This window comes from Protopterus annectens, chromosome 9.part0, assembly GCF_019279795.1.
Source record: "Protopterus annectens isolate FY-2018-M chromosome 9.part0, PAN1.0, whole genome shotgun sequence".
Taxonomy (NCBI): Eukaryota; Metazoa; Chordata; order Ceratodontiformes; family Protopteridae; genus Protopterus; species Protopterus annectens.
Window position 1 is genome coordinate 1,133,137,285 of NC_056743.1, and position 16,508 is coordinate 1,133,153,792.

The 16,508-nt window shown below is 41.9% G+C and overlaps 1 long non-coding RNA gene across 1 annotated transcript in view; it reads right to left on the reverse strand.

Moving 5' to 3' along the window:
* LOC122811860 overlaps positions 1 to 16,508 on the reverse strand; it is a 172,887-nt gene that overhangs the window by 117,958 nt on the left and 38,421 nt on the right. The window contains exon 2 of the long non-coding RNA XR_006366310.1: positions 15,917 to 16,043. This is a non-coding gene — a long non-coding RNA (uncharacterized LOC122811860). The remainder of the gene's footprint in view (positions 1 to 15,916; positions 16,044 to 16,508) is intronic.

Below are 16,508 nucleotides of genomic sequence, written 5' to 3' on the forward strand. Positions count from 1 at the left end.
CTGTCACCATGTACTGACTGCAATCCTCATGCTACTACATTTCTAAAGATAGGTCATCTGTGAGTAACGCAACACATGAAAGACTCCAAACACTGGCCAGTTTGCAGCTAGCCCTACAGGTGAGAGTTTCCTCAAACACATAACACTGTCATGACAGGTATTAAACCATATTGACCAGCCATATCTACACAAACCATGTTAAACCGACATTACTTCAAATGTAGAAGAGCAAGACTTACATTCTGTCCTCATGTCTGGAACACCCCCTCCTGTTTGTTGGCCCATCTCTACAGTGTATGCTGTAAGAGGTATATCCCACTACCCTCTGTGATGCTGTTTACCAAACATCCACATGAAGTCCTGCTCACAGTGAATGAAAAGGGCCAACACCCACATGATGTTCCTAGTTATAGGAGTGTGTTTCCATGCAATTGGCTATGGGAATGTTACCACAGCTGGTTCCAAATGTAATCAGCTAGTGGCGGACTGCAATTCACGCACAGGCCATCAGCTGATCATGAGCATCACTTTCAAAACACAAGCTGCTGCCTAAGCAAAGCAGGTGTACTTTTCCACATCCACCAGAGAGGGAGTGAGAGAGACAGACAGAGACAAAGTAAGAAAGGAAGGGGGTAGAAGAGTAAGAGCTAAGCATGTTTGTGTCACACACTTACCAGTACGGCACTTTAAACCCCTGCCTGACTATGTATTGCTATTACATTTTTATGCAGTTATTGCATGCGCCACAGAGCTTACACGTTGGAAAGTTGTCTAAAGGTATATTTGAAGGTGAGTGACATCAGCAACAGTGATAAAGGAGTGATAAGGTAGGTGTAGTACATGTGCCTGTCCACAAAAGCAGGTGTCAAGGAAGACACAACCACACTCTCTCAGGGACTCACACACATTATCACAGTTGGCAGAGTCAGGATTAGAATTCCTAACTAACTAGTTTGCTACACTACAGTATTACACAGGTATCACATGTACCACAGAGGTTATCAGGCTGATATATGGGCAAAGGATATGTCAAGGTGACTGACATCAGAAGGCATGCTTCAGTAGGACAATGGGAGGTGTAGTGAGTGTGAATGGCTTCCAACTCATCAATGTCCACACACACACACACTAACACAGATTTGCCAGTACTGACATGCATGGGTTCATTGCTTCACAGGTGTGTAGTGGTTGACTGTGCCAGAAGTCTGTACAAGGCTAGGGAAAGGGTATACCTTGGCATCAGGCCACATAACAATAGTCTGCAGTGTGGCTCAGGGGTGTAGTCCCTGGATTGGCCCACACAGGTGGGTATTGTATTCACCATCCACTCATCTGGGTTACTATTGTGGGTGACCAGTGCTGTGCAATGCATGCCATGTATGTGTTCTATATTCCATAACATGGATGGTATCTGTGATGTGTACATTTCCCACATGCATGTTCTGTGACATATGGAAGTGTACCTGGTGTGTCTGGGGCATGTTGTGTGGACAGATTGTTATCATCTGATGTGGCATTCGAGACCTCATGTGGTGAGAACTGGCTATGGAACCGAGATTGATCCTGCACCTACACTGACAGCATGATACAGATATTTAATGTTGTTAGTGGCATCTGTCCATACAGGGCATGTGTATAAGGCATGGTATTTCCTTTGTGGGTTACATTTGCTGACTCTACAGTTGTTGCAAGCGTCCAGTGGGGAATACAGCAAAGGACCACTGTAAGCAATTATTTGCTTATTCTAGGGATGGAACAGGGTGCCATGTCCTCTGTAGTCTACTGCAATCACACTGTGGTTACTATCTGTGGGCAATATGCAGGGAACTACCAACATAGTGGTTGTTGCCTAGTCAAGTGTGTTTGTGTATGAGACATGGTTGGAGAGTGTTGTCTGGGTAATACAAGAGTTCCCTATATTGTTCCTCAATCCATAATGTCACATGTAGGGATATGGATTTTATTCACCAGCCTCTCTGCTGTTTGACATCTGTTGTTCTTGTAAAGTGGACATTGTGACATATAATAGGTCCTCAATATAATAAATTTGCATAACCTGCCCCACAATGAGTCCTTTTATTATACAATCACAGCTACCTCCACACAGGATACTGATGACAAACACGCACATACTTAGTGCTGAGATCCAAACCCCTACCTTGCTATGTATTGCTACTACAGTGTATTGCATTTATCACATGTACCATGGACTTATAGGGCTAGTCTTTCCCCAAAGGTGTATTTCAAGATGAATGACATCGGCAGGCTTGCCAAAGTTGGGCAATGGAAAGTGTAGTGACTGTGAATGGCCTCAAAAGCATTAATCCCTACACACACATGCACACACGCACACAAGCACACACACACACACACACACACACACACACACACACACACACACACACACACACACACACACACACACACAGAGTCTCCATAGAGCTTATAGGGTTAGCCCTTCTGCAAAGGTGTATTTCAAGGTGAATGACATCAGCAGGTTTGCCAAAGCAGGGCAATGGAAAGTGTAGTGACTGTGAATGGCTTCAAAAGCATTGATCCCTACACACCTAGACACACACACACACACACACACACACACACACACACACACACACACACACAAAGACACACACATACACACACACACACACACACACACACACACACACACACACACACACACATACACACACACACACACACAGACACACACAGAGTCTCACAGTTGCCATGTCTGGGATTAGAACTCCTACCTAACTAGTACATCACACTATAGCATTATGCAGTTATAGCATGTGCCATGGAGCTTATTGGGCTACTCCTTTCCCCAACAGTGTATTTCAAGGTGAATTACATCAGCAGGAAGTATCACAGTTGCCATGTCTGAGATTAGAACTCATACCTAACTAGTACATCACGCTACAGTATTATGCAGTTAGAGCATGCGCCACAGAGTTTATAGGGATAGCCCTTCTGCAAAGGTATATTTCAAGGTGAATGACAGCAGGCTTGCCAAAGTAGGGCAATGGGGAGTGCAGTGCATGTGTGAATGGGCCATAAACCATTCATCTGGAAGCACACACACAACACTCATTCACACACAGGTTCACATTTAACAGGAATGTGTATACAACTGCTAGATGAATAATGACTTGTACAGTCATGTTACACAGTTATCACAAGCACCACAGACACTATAGTGCTGAGGGATACCAGAAGCAAATGTCTGAAGTGATTGACATTTGCACATCATGTGGTATTGGCCAATTGGATGTGTGCTGGGTGGGACAGGCCTCGTGATGGGAAGCTCTTTGTCACTGTCTGTCACTCTCTTCCACACATCTATTTATATGTAAGTTTGGCCTATTATACTGTTTTGTCCATGGATATATGTGTGTATTCCTAATCGATGTATGTGCAAAGTATGACTGGTGTGCAGTATGGAGTATGTGCACAAACATCTGCGACTGACAGATACGTATAGTCCACTGTTGTTGCCAGACATGGGCTTCATTTCTGTAAGTGTGGAAGCATGCCCAGTAAGACCTTTCAGTATTTTGTTGTCAGACATGGGCTTAGTTTCTCTAAGTGTGGGAGCATGCCCAGTATGACCTTCTGTATTGATTGTGTGAATCCATTCCAGGTACGTTGTACTCCAGTGCAGGCTTTTGTGTTCTACACCTACAGCTAGCAACCTGTTTCTGCAGGATGTCTGTAGATCGGTTGACAATATGGGGTCAGAATGGGCAAAAGATAGTGGGATACTGTAACTGTGTCTGTGCTGCTTCTGCTACATGGTTTTGGTGTTAGTAGAGATATTTAGACATATGTACTGTTTTACACTATGAAGTTTTATGTCATCAGCTACTGACAGGTATACATATTTGATTGCAGTAATTTCCTGGGGAACACAAGATGAATGAAGCTGTGTCCAGTACTGTGGTCTGCAGCCTACATATTCTTGCACAATCATGCCATTATGGAAGGGGAGCTGCAGACACTTGCTGATGGGTCTATGTAATTGATTCAGCACCTTGGTACTGTGGTGGCTGAGGAGCCCATGCTTGTACATCCATCAGCGTGACAGTATGGCCGTATCCTGCTGGATCCGTACCTCACAACTTTCACACAGGTTACCCGGAGGCAGAGGTCACATTTCTGGTCATTACCCCTTCACACTGTGGTTTACAAGCAGATTTTAGCTACCCATTCCTGCGTTTACAGGCAGCGATAGCATGTGCACACATCTGAATTTCAGACTTCATACAGTCCATGGCATCCATGCTTCCACCCCCCCCTCTATTATTCTATCCTCTTCCAAACATTATGCAAACATTATCTGATAAGTATCCCTATAGTTATCACTTCATCCCAGCAGTATTTAGGGGTTGGTCCACAGTTCATGCAGTAGGAATGGTTGACATGCAACTGGGAATTGTCAACATGGTCTTGCATTTGTGTTCTGTGGACTGTGTTATGTTGTTATTTGGGAGTCCATGAGATAACATACATTGGCAGTACAGGTGAGACACAGGCCTTTGACAGAAGACTGTAGGACATTTGGTAGTGATGCAGGCCATCTGTAGCAGGCTGGTGCATTGTGTCACTCCTACAGCCCCAGGCTGCAAGCCAGTATATTCCCCTGGGGTGACACGGTAGGTGTGCAAGGTGTTAATGTCAATAGTTTCTGTCCTTATTGATCCAGTGGTGTGGATGATGGCAGTGTGATGCTTACAGATAGGGACACACCTGCATGGGACACCTCTTCAGCATGCTGCATTCTGTGGCTATTCTCATACAGAGGTGGGGGTCATATTGTATTTATTCCCAACAGCAGGGATAAGACCTGTGAGGTACCTGTGGCTGATTGTGGGGTGAGCTGGGTGCATGTGTGCTATGGAAGCTACTTGCAGCTGACTCACAGATATCTGTGGGGCATTCCACTTATGCTGGCTTGTGCAGGGACATCAGCAGTTTCTCAGTACTTCATACCTGTGCCTTTTGTGGTCTACCAGTGTTTGGCCAGGTGACTTCAGTATTCCATACTACACAGCCAGCTAATGTGCTGCTAACCTGTATGTACAATTCCAAAGGTGTGTCCATTTGACAGTAACATTTTATACACTCTCTGTCTAGGATACTTCCACATGTGTACTGTTTATATGTCTGGGACACATTCATGACATGTCCATCTTTCAGATGATGACAGATATTACATCCGAACAATTAGTATGGATTACTGCTGGATTGTGTCTTGCTGGGATGCATTGTGTTTGGCACTGCAATTGTGAGAACTTGGCCCTGTCATCAACAGTACTAGTCATTGGCCACTGGGACACAACCCTCCATGCCTACATGCTGACCACTTTCACGTAATATACAACACACAACAACCTAACACACAGAGCCCTGCATATTGTACATGTGCTACAATCTATCCTGCTACTTTGGCAAGATCAAGTAATCTGTGCTCCACTGTTATTATACCTATACATATGTTACTACATTTCTACATAGGATTGTTGGGGGGGGCACACCTGACAACTGTAAATATTTGCTATGACTGTACTGGTGTTTCAGGTACTCCATTTCATTCTGTATTCTAACGTATCATGCAGATTAGAGGCATATCAGTGTACTACAGTTCTTAGGTTTCCTTGACCTACATTTCAGTTTCAGACTTCTTACCCTTCAGAACTAACATCCCACTGCCTGACCTGTTGTAGTTTGTCTATGTAGGTCTGGGGGGGGGGTTGTTCTCCATAGCCATCAATTAGAGGTCTTAGCACAGGCTTTCTTTGTGTTTGTCTACACTTGTCCTGCTGGCTGAGACTGTTGTTGGGTATGTGAGCCTCACTGACATGCATGTGTGTGTCCTATGGACACACATTTGGCCCAGCACATGTCCTGCAGTGGGTTTTGTCACCTTGTCTAGTACTGCCTACTATGTTGACACCAGTATTGAAGGATTTCATCCTGCCAATATAGGTGTCTATTATCTGCTAGCATCCAATTCAGCCACCCGATTCCCTGACATGCTCACATCCATACCATAGATACAGGTAGCAGAACATACTACTACATTCAGCAATTGATAGTGAGTGTAACTAACCTTGTGGCTGTGCCAGTATTGAGGATGGTGCTGGAGGGCTGACTATGTTGGATGCACATAGTACACTCTCTATACGTGGTTAAGCACAGGTAGTGTCATATTTGTCATCCCTTTTACTGCATGTGCGAGTCAGAGTGAGGTGTCATTTCCTGGGTTCCTACCATGTCAGTGTATGTGCTATGCATTGCCTCTTTGCCAAGGGCTGGGCATACTGGGCATGTCTCCTTCTGCCTACTGGGGCAGGCTCAGGTTGTTCCTCCTCTGAGTCACTCTGTGCCTGTCCTGGCCTTGGCAATGGTGGGGGGCTGTGAGGCCCTGCCCCATGCTGTTCCTGCTGCAGCTGTTTCCACAGGATCATATTGTGTAGCATGGCACATACAATGATAATTTAGGTACATGTAGCTGGTGAGTACTGCAAGGCTCTACCGGATATATCCAGGCACTAGAACCATGACTTGAGCATCCCAAACACATGCTCTATTATGATTCTGGTCTGTGCGTGTGACTCATTATCGAGTTCTTGTTTGGGTGTGTGTGCATTTCTGATGGGTGTCATCAGCCATGGGGCTCCAGTGCATAACCATCATCCCCCACTAGGTGGCCATATGGGATGTCCAGATTGGCAAATCTCTGGTACAGCTACATCATATGCCAGATGTGGGTGTCTTGAAAGCTTCTAGGGCTGCCAGCACACACATTCATTATAATGCCCGGGGCATCACACACAACCTGGCAATTTATGTAGACTCTACCCTGCTTGCTGGGTGGTGCTTTGAAGTGCATGTGCCTGCAGTCTATAGCACCAACTACCTCAGGGTATTCTGCTATTTGGTGGAAAAGATGCATATTGCTGGTCAATGCCTCACGGCTGTTGAGGAAATATATGTACTCACCGGCATGTGCTGACATGGCATCCAGGAATTGGTGGAGTACCCTGGATGCTGATGCCTGTGAGATCCCCATGATATCCCCAGTTGGCCTTTGGAAGGTACCTGTGGCTAGTATTCTTAAGCCTACACATACCTTGGTATCCACTGGGATAGGTTCCCTCTGTTGGTTCTGTGTGTGAGGCATGGCCGGCACAACTCAGCAATTTGCTGTAGGAGGTCCCTGTCCACCCTATAGCGCTCCACTATCTCCAGCTCATGTAGCCCCTGGTAGGTTACCCTGGGTCTGTACACTCTTCTCCTTTTCCTCACTGTGGGTTGGTCACCAGCAGTCTCATCCTCACCATGCTCAGCCTCTTCCACATGTTGATTTATGACAGCGAAAGCAGCCCCTATCATTTTGTTGCTTTAGTCAGGTAGAATTTCCCCATTTGTGTACACCACTGGTGTAGAGTTTGTGGGAAAATCCAGAGGGAAAGGTGTTTGCATAGTTTATAGTAGTGTGCTGGGCTGGGCTGCTGCCTGTGTAATTGGCTGATTCTGATACATTTCACCTGCCAGCTATGCTAGTTCTCCTTGATTACCTTCCTACTGTTGTTTTCCCTTCCCATTGCCTTCCTGTTTAAGCCCTGAGGCATGCAGTGTGAACCCAGTGCTCAGATGTGAACGGAGTTGCTATTTCCTGCTTTAATTTTTTTTGTTTGTTTAAAACCCGGTGCGCGACTCGCACACCCATTTAGGCAATGTAAAGACTGCTAGGCAGCTTCAGACACACCCCCTTCCTTAGCTGTGCTAAGCTAAGGGCAAACCCAAGCCACAGAGCTCCAATAAGCTTACAGTATACCTGGCACACCCCTCTATGATGTCAGCTAAGTATTAGGCTTGGACCATGGTTTTCCTGCACCTACACGGTTAGGTGCAGGCTAGCCATGAGGGGAAATCTGTGATTCAGTATCATCTAACCACAAGTGGATTGTAGCTATTTTTTAAAAGTTAACTCATTTAGAGCTTAAGTCATATTTTGTTCTTCTGTTAATGTTGAGTTTACCTAACCTGCAAAGGCCTAGTAATCCTCATGTTCTTCAATGTTAACTCTCTAAGTGCTTATTACATAATGTATTATTCTTCTGTAATGTTTAATTGTTCTGTATGAACTCTTTGTTATTTCTTTGTAACATTTAACTTGGAATGTCTTGGAGTTTTTCTTCCCTGGCCTCCACTGAAAAGGGGCTCTTTGTGGCCCAGTGGACTTCTCCAGTCATCAAACTTAAAATAAATAAATAAATAATTTTGCATAGAACTGACTGCTAATGCCTAGTTACAAGTCTGACAATGAGCCTTCCCCCTTAGCAACCACTAGTCACTGACCTTGTTGTCTTCTGCCTGCCATTGACTATAATGGCAAAATTGTGATTTTTGCAGAAATTTTTCAAGGTTTTAGTTTTATTTTCGGCCCGATCCAGTTTGCGCACCACTGCCCTACACTTAAACGACGAGATCAGCCAAAAAATAAATAAAAGTTATTTTTATTTTCAAACTATTTTCCATGCCAATGGCCATATATTTGGCTATTGGCATGCCTTCCACATTATATACACCCTTTATTTGGAGCTGTCATGGCTCTGTTTTGTAGTTTACAAAAATGTATTCGGTTACTAACCAAGTACATTTCTGCAGGTTACACTAATCCTGCACAGACGGCTGCCAGCTTCCTGGATTGCTAATTCACCCCATTTGCATGGTTTTCACCTGCAAATGGGGTAATTAGCATACAGGAGCTGTGTCCATACAGGAATAGTGCAGGAGCACTCGTGCATGTCCCGGGAGCTTGTTCCTGGATGTCTCGGCAGCCATATTGCCTCCAGCAGCTCTTGCACTATTGCTGCACACCATGTAGAGCTTGCTGAATCCCAGGGATAATTTGAAATATTGTACAGAATTATTAAGTATTGAAAAGTAATCCAAGGAGGGTAGGCAGTCTGTTTCCAGTCAAAAATCCTTTATTACGTACACAGACAAGTGATCCAAGTAAAACAAAAATAGAGTTATAGTTTCCTCAAAAGTTTTCTAACTATATATATTTTTTTATCAGGCAAGGGAGTGGTTTATTGTGCTGTAAAACAAAGTGTTATTGGTATACATGTTAAATTCACATCCAAGCTTGTGCCTAACCTCGGAAAATGCATTTAGCAAGATGCAAAGTATATCTGAGTGACTCATACTCTGCATCTTTGGCTACATATCAATTATGGGTTATGTTAACTCATTAGCACCTAATTGACATGAAAGGTTACACCTCTAGCAGTCTAGAACCATCTTGCATTCCAGAGTGTTTTCTGAAAAAAAAACTTAAAAATGATAACATAAACAAAAGTAAATATTTCGTGAAGAATAAAAGCTATTTAAATTGTACAAATTGCAAATCAGTAAGAAAAATTCTTTGCTGTGATAATAATCAATACATTCATAGTCCTTCCATAAATGCTATAATATATTATAATGCACACGAACCCCAAATTATATTTTTTGCTAAACTTTCACATACAGTTTGCACTATCTTGGAAGCTATATAACTTAGACATATAATGTTATAGGTTCATAGGTGTGTACTAGGCTAATGGCCCTGGAACCTTTACAAACCTAGCCCATAGGACTACCATGGCATCGTGCCACCTGGCATTAGTTCCCAGTGCCTCTGTTGAGTAGAGCCACTGGAGTGATCCCTGGGGTGAATTTTCTATTTCCCCTTCACTCACCAAGATTTCTCTTGAAGAGGGACAGTGAGGTGTTCTGCTTGACATGGATGGGAGGTATATTCCATAGCATGGGCAGTCTCTGAGTTATGAACCTGTACTTCCAGCATGTTCTGTTGATTGTGGTAATGAGGTTGAGGTCTCTAGAGCATGTGGTGTGGAGGAATTGGGATTTCTTTACATATAGCATTTCTAACAGAGCTGGGTCAGACATGGCTTTGTAAGTCAAGCGGAGATCGCCTCTAAGTAGACAATATGAGACAGAATAGTTGGAGTTTTTTGAGTCTGTCAATATAGGATATAACTGTTTAAGGCCTAGGACCATCTTTGTGAGGTACTTTTGTTAGCACAATTTTGTTAACCAAACATAAGTTTTCGCATGACAACAAGAAATTCTACCACAAGTTCATGTTTATTGAGATATTTACAGACATATAAACATGTATGCTTAATTGTATATTTAGCAATATAAAAAACACTGACTAGTTCTCAGGATGGGTAAATATGAAAGGCTGTTTTCTTCAACAACGCCTAAGGTTTCACCTAATGTAATGCAACAGTTTATAACTCATCTGTTTATTGAAGTGCTAGGTACATATTGAAATATTGTTTATTTTCATAATTAATAATAAACAACAAGCAATATACCAGGTATAATGTTATATAGATGGACTTTGACAATGCTTTTTTCTTGTCTCCCACCATGGCATATCACACCATTTCCCTCAATAATATGTTGGGTTCTCAGTTATGGAAATATGAACACAAATATGAACAGATGAATAATAAGTGATGAACAGTGATTAATTTCTCTAAGGCAGTATATCCTAGATTAACAGTCTGTGTCATTTTGTTAATAACTCGTTGCTCTTATTAATAGTGGCTTTTATTAGCTGAAAAGCCACTTAGAAAATGAAGCCATGCCCCAAAAAGTTTTGGACGCTGTAAAGAGCTAAGGGTATGGACTGGAAGTATATAAAATAGCTATAGGCTTGATTGAGTTAATTCACCTTGACAACCTCATAATCAAAATGCTAAGAATTGTTTTTATGACTCACTTAGTTTGTCACAGCTAATTTCTATTCCAATAAACTGTGGTAATTTAATTGAATGAAGACTATGAGCCTTTAAACCTATTAATGTATTATGATTTCTCAACTAATAAAACTATTTGAACAAAAAGACTGATAAATGCATTGGAACCCCATTAAAACAAACCACTGACTGTGTATATATAATCAACAAAATGTGATGAAGTTTAAGGTTATACTATAGTTATTAAGTGAGCACAGTCCCACATGTGGTGTCTGTTAAGTAATGCATGTAATAAAGCTCCATTCATCTGTATGGCTATGCTTCATCTTACTTGTGAACTAACTGGTAGGTCAAAACTCACTCAATTACTGCTAGAAAATCAAACAGTCTTGTCACCCTTTTATATGTGGCAACTTTGTGTCAATACCTTTCATGCAGAGGCCTGTGCCCCATGCTCCTTCTAGCTAATATACTAAACTGGGAGGTCTCCAAACCTCAAAGTGAGTTATATACCCAGCACTGACTTACCTATTCTAACTATTTTACCTGAATTTTCAGGCTTGGACATATTAGGCTGTGATAAAGCCATCAGATACTGATATGCGCACATTTCATCATCCAAGAAAATCTATTCAATAAGCAGTCGAGGGAAGCAAACAAGAGCACAATACTTATCTGTTTACTTTAGTGTGATGCTCTTCTGTAAGTCAAACATACCTTACCTGCTAAATATTAAAGAAAAATCAATAAAATATGTTGCAAAAAAAAGAGATAAAATCATTGACTGATGATAGACTGGTAAGTTTCACAAACATTCATTCCTGCAAAACACCATCTATAAAACCTACCGATGGCATAATGCATAAAACAGAGGTTTATATTACAAACCATGACTGCAGAAAATTGTGCAATGCAGACAGGTCTGCAGTTTTTGCAAATCACATTACACTGAAGCAAAGAAACAGTATTTTGTTACCTTGCAGAAAATGTCAATCAATTCTTTAAGGTCGTTTTCAAATATTAACCTTATAGTTATCAATGCAGCCAGCATACTCAGCATCTTATTATTCTTACTATTTATTCATATTCATTTACTGGCTAGAGAGAACAGCTCAGGACCTCAAATAATCCACACTAAAGAAATTGTAAACTCTCATCTTTCATCCAGTTTCTCACTGAACCATCTTGGAACTTATTTTCAATATTCAAAGCCACATCATGACACGAATCAGATAAGACTTCTTCAGAATACCTACAGTTACCAGCACAAGCAACTGTATGCAAAATGTGCTGAGTTGATGCTCTGAATGGATACAGGACAGATGTTTAGAAGGCCAACAGCCATCTTCACTGGATCACAATTACATTTTATAAAACACTCCCTGGAAGAATTCCTCACCTTGGAAGATGCTGACGCTTGGGCAGTCACCGAGACTTAGTTCAAGGCCAAAGAGAGCACCAAGGCCGTACAAGGCTACAATGCCTTTCACCTGTTCAGACCTCAAAATGAGAATGAAAGAAACAAAAGTGAAGGTGTATCCATCTTCATTAAAGTCAAATGCACCTTGAGATTGGTAAAACAGTATGACTCTTTTGAGCTACTCCATGTCCAAATAACTATAGGCAAAATTTCCTACTGCATCATTGCTAGTTACAGGTCCCCCACCATGAATCAGGAGAAGCACATTGCCTACTTAGACTTGCTAGAGTTACTCAGTATACAGCCAAACACCTTGGTCATGGAAATTTCTCCACAATAATTCAGCTGGACTCAATAAAAACTTTCAAATCTGCACTAAAACGTCACTGTCGTAACAACCATATCTGCCCATGTGCACATATGTTTACGCCACCATAAACAAAGTTAACCCTCCTTTTAACTTTTACTAATTTCTAACCCTAGAACTGTGTAACATTAGAATAAATCAATATCTTCCTTGAATTTATCTAGCTTTTGACTGAATCTGTTTAATTGTTTAATATAACTAGCTGTAATGTTAGTTTGTATGTAAAAATCAAGACTTTTTGTGTGTCAGGGTATGATTTATGAATTTTACATTTTGTATTAATTTTTGTAACAATATTTTACATTTGCTGGAGCTTTTCTCCCCGGGCCTCTGCTGAAAATGGGTTTCCAATCCAGTGGATTTTCCTGGTCAGCAAATGTCATTAAATAAATAAACAAATAAATAAAATTTCAGCCAACCTTCCATCGACTGGGTGATTTACATGAACATAAACACAATTGCTCTGAAATTCTTGGATTTTGATTCAGTTGCCCCGGAACAGTCGGTCCACATCCACAAAAGCATCTCAAATTTACTATACCTAGTGCTCGCCAACATAGGGAGATCACTTGGTCTACTTGCTTGTTGCCCTCCCTGGTAAGGTCAGACCAAAAATCAGTCTCATTTGAAGTTAAAGATCACACCTAACATCCTCATAGCAGCAAAAATCTGAAAAATTTCTCTAAAGCAAACTAAAGCCTACTAGGTGATAGTATTAAAAGTGTCAAAGCCCCTACTAACACAGCTAACAATGACTGCTATGCAGAAAAGTACACAAATGCCCTTCATAGCCACTTAAACAAACATACAGGATTAAAACCAGGTCCTTCTGAAAAAGAAAAAAACAAGCTACCCTGGTACACTATAAGTATAAATAAGTTATATAACAAAAGAAAGAAACTGATGCCTAGCAACAAGAGGAAACTTGCTCACTGAACCAACGACTGGCATCAGAACCATGGCCTTAAGCTCAATGCCAAAAAATGTGTCATCATCCCCTTTTGGAAAAGCTCGGTTCCCATGAATTATCACATCAATGGTAGTCCACTGAACACAGAAGGCGTTATAAGAGCTCTAGGAACACAGGTTGACACAACCTCTCTTTTGGCCACCACATTGCCACTGTGGTCAGAAAGTCCTTCTTTGTGGAACATCTCATTATTAAAGGTTTTGCATCCAGGAAGAAAGAGGTCATTGTCTCCCTCTACTCTTCCCTCATTAGGCCACTCATCGAGTACAATCCCCCATTTGGCATGTACCTCACTAGACACATGCAACAACTGTAGAGGCCACAAAAGTACCTCACAAAGAGGATCCTAGGCCTTAAACATGTGTCCTGTATGGACAGACTCAAAAAAATCCAACTATTCCCTGTCTCATGTTGCCTACTTAGAGGGGATCTCTGCTTGACTTACATAGCCAAGTCTGACCCAGCTCTGTTAGAAATGGTACAGCTAAAGAAATCCCAATCCCTCAACACCACACACTCCAGAGACCTCAACCTCATTACCACAATCAACAGAACATGCTGGAGGGACAGGTTCCTCACCCAGAGACTGCCCATGCTATGGAATAGACTTCCCATACATGTCAAACAGAGCACCTCACTGGCCCTCTTCAAGAGAAATCTTGATGAGTGGGTGGGAAATAGAAAATTCACCCCAGGGGTCACTTCAGTGGCTCTACTCGACAGAGGCACTGGGAAATAATGTCGGGTGGCACTATGCCAGGGTAATCTTATGGGCTAGGCTTGTAAAGGCCCCAGGGCCATTAGCCTAGTACACACCTATGAACCTATAAACAGAGGAAGAATACCCTCCACAGCTTGAACAAGCAAGTCAGATATCTTATAAAGTCCTCTAAGGCTAGTTACAAGACTAAATTAGCATCCCAAGCTAAAGACAACCATAAGGCTTTCTTTAGCTACATGTAAAACCTAAAAGGGAATGTCCAGCTGTGTGCTGAACTTATAGTGGATGGTACCACTCACACTGAACCTGAGGAAATTGCCAACCTCCTAGCTGACAGATTTGGAAATAACTTTATCCTCCAGTCGCCACTAACCATACCTCAAAGCATTCCTGACACCAGTCCTCTACCGAGTATCTCTGAGGAATGGATCATACAAGCACTCTCCAAGGTCAAACACACGGCCTCTATGGGACCAGATAATATCCTAGGTTGCTTACTAAACAATCTAAAACTAGACCTAGTGGAGCCACTTTGCACATAGCATGAGCACTGGCTTTGTTCTGGCAGAGCGGAGAACAGCAACAGTAATCCCCTTGCAGAAAGAGGATCCATCAACTGACCCAGGAAAGTATTGACTCTTAAGCCTAACTAGCCTTATCTGTAAGGCCATAGGAAGAATCATCATGGACCTTATCAGTAAGGACACTTACTCTCGACCTGACCCAGTTTAGTTTTTTCAAGGGTAGATCTTGCTTATTAAACCTGGTGGACGTCTTTGAAAATGTCACTAAAGCCCTGGATGAGGGCAAAGCAGTACATACCACCTATCTTGATTTAGTCAAGGCTTTTGACATAATTCCCTGATCGGTGATCATTGAGAAACTCTCCCAGCTAGGGATTAACCCATACATCACTAGATGGGTAGCCAACTGGCTCACCAACAGAACCCACACTTTCAAAGTTGGGGAGTCCACCTCCACCAGTAGACCAGTTACCACTGGGGTGCCACAAGGATCTGTGCTGGGCCATTCTACTGTTTGGAATCTATTTCTCTGAGATCCAGGTGAAAGTAGATGGCTGTGGCTTACTAGGTTTGCTGATGACTGCAAACTGGGTGCAGTCTTTGAGTCCCCCAATGATGTAAACATTACAGAAGGGGATGACACAGACAAATGATTGGTGCCAAAGTCACTGATTCAAACTAAATGTAAAAAAATGCCTCATTATTCCCCTCTGGCAAAGAAGTAGTCCCTACTAATTATGATATAGATAGCACCCCTCTAAGCTCAAACCTGGTGGTGTGATACTAAGGAACAGAGGTTGACAGCTATCTAAACTTCGATCACTGTGTGTCCCTAGTTGTAAGGAAAGCATTCTATATTTCCAATCTCATAAATAAGGGCATAGCATCCAAGACCAAGGAGGTCATAACTCCATTGTACTTGACCATTATCAGACCACTAATTGAGTACAGTGTTTCATTTTGTATGTATCTCATCAGACACCTACAGCAACTGGAGAGACCACAGAGAGGTTTTTAATCAAGAGAATCCAGGGCCTCTAAAACATGACTTACTATCACTTCTGCCTTTTCACACCTTAGAAATGGGTTATAAATCTTGCTATGGGCTAATAGTATAAATCACTCACCTCTGAGTGCCTTCCACAGGTGCTAGTCATAATACCCGAAGAACAGCCTGGCATCCACATGGCAGAGAACATTTCTAAATTAAATTTCCAAGTCCAGATCTTGCAAAAACAGCTCAGCTATTCTTTTCTGTAATGTAGATGAAATTTAGATGAATGACTAATGTGTTTTATATGAATACACAGTGGCTAAGTAGAAATCCTTGCCATACTATTGTCACTTGTTCTAGAGATTTTCTGTTTATAGTTCTGGCATTACAGAGCATCAGTAGAGTACAACTAACTGAAAGAGACATAGACTTGCATCTTGGAAGTGCATCTCTCAGATTTTAATAGTGATGCCATTGTTTTACTTCTTGTAAGTTTCACAAAGGCTAATCATTTTCATATGACAAAACATACCCGGCTGCTACAATCTGCCTATATAAAACTGCAAAAGAGAAATGAAGTCTACCATGCCAAACAGCTCGGTCAAGGGGCTATGCCTATTTAAAGCTTTTCAACCATCTGTTTCTAATCACTGTGTTGTTATTAGACTTTATAGTCAGAAAAGTACATTATCTTTTTGTGTTGGCTTATCAAGCATGTTCCAACC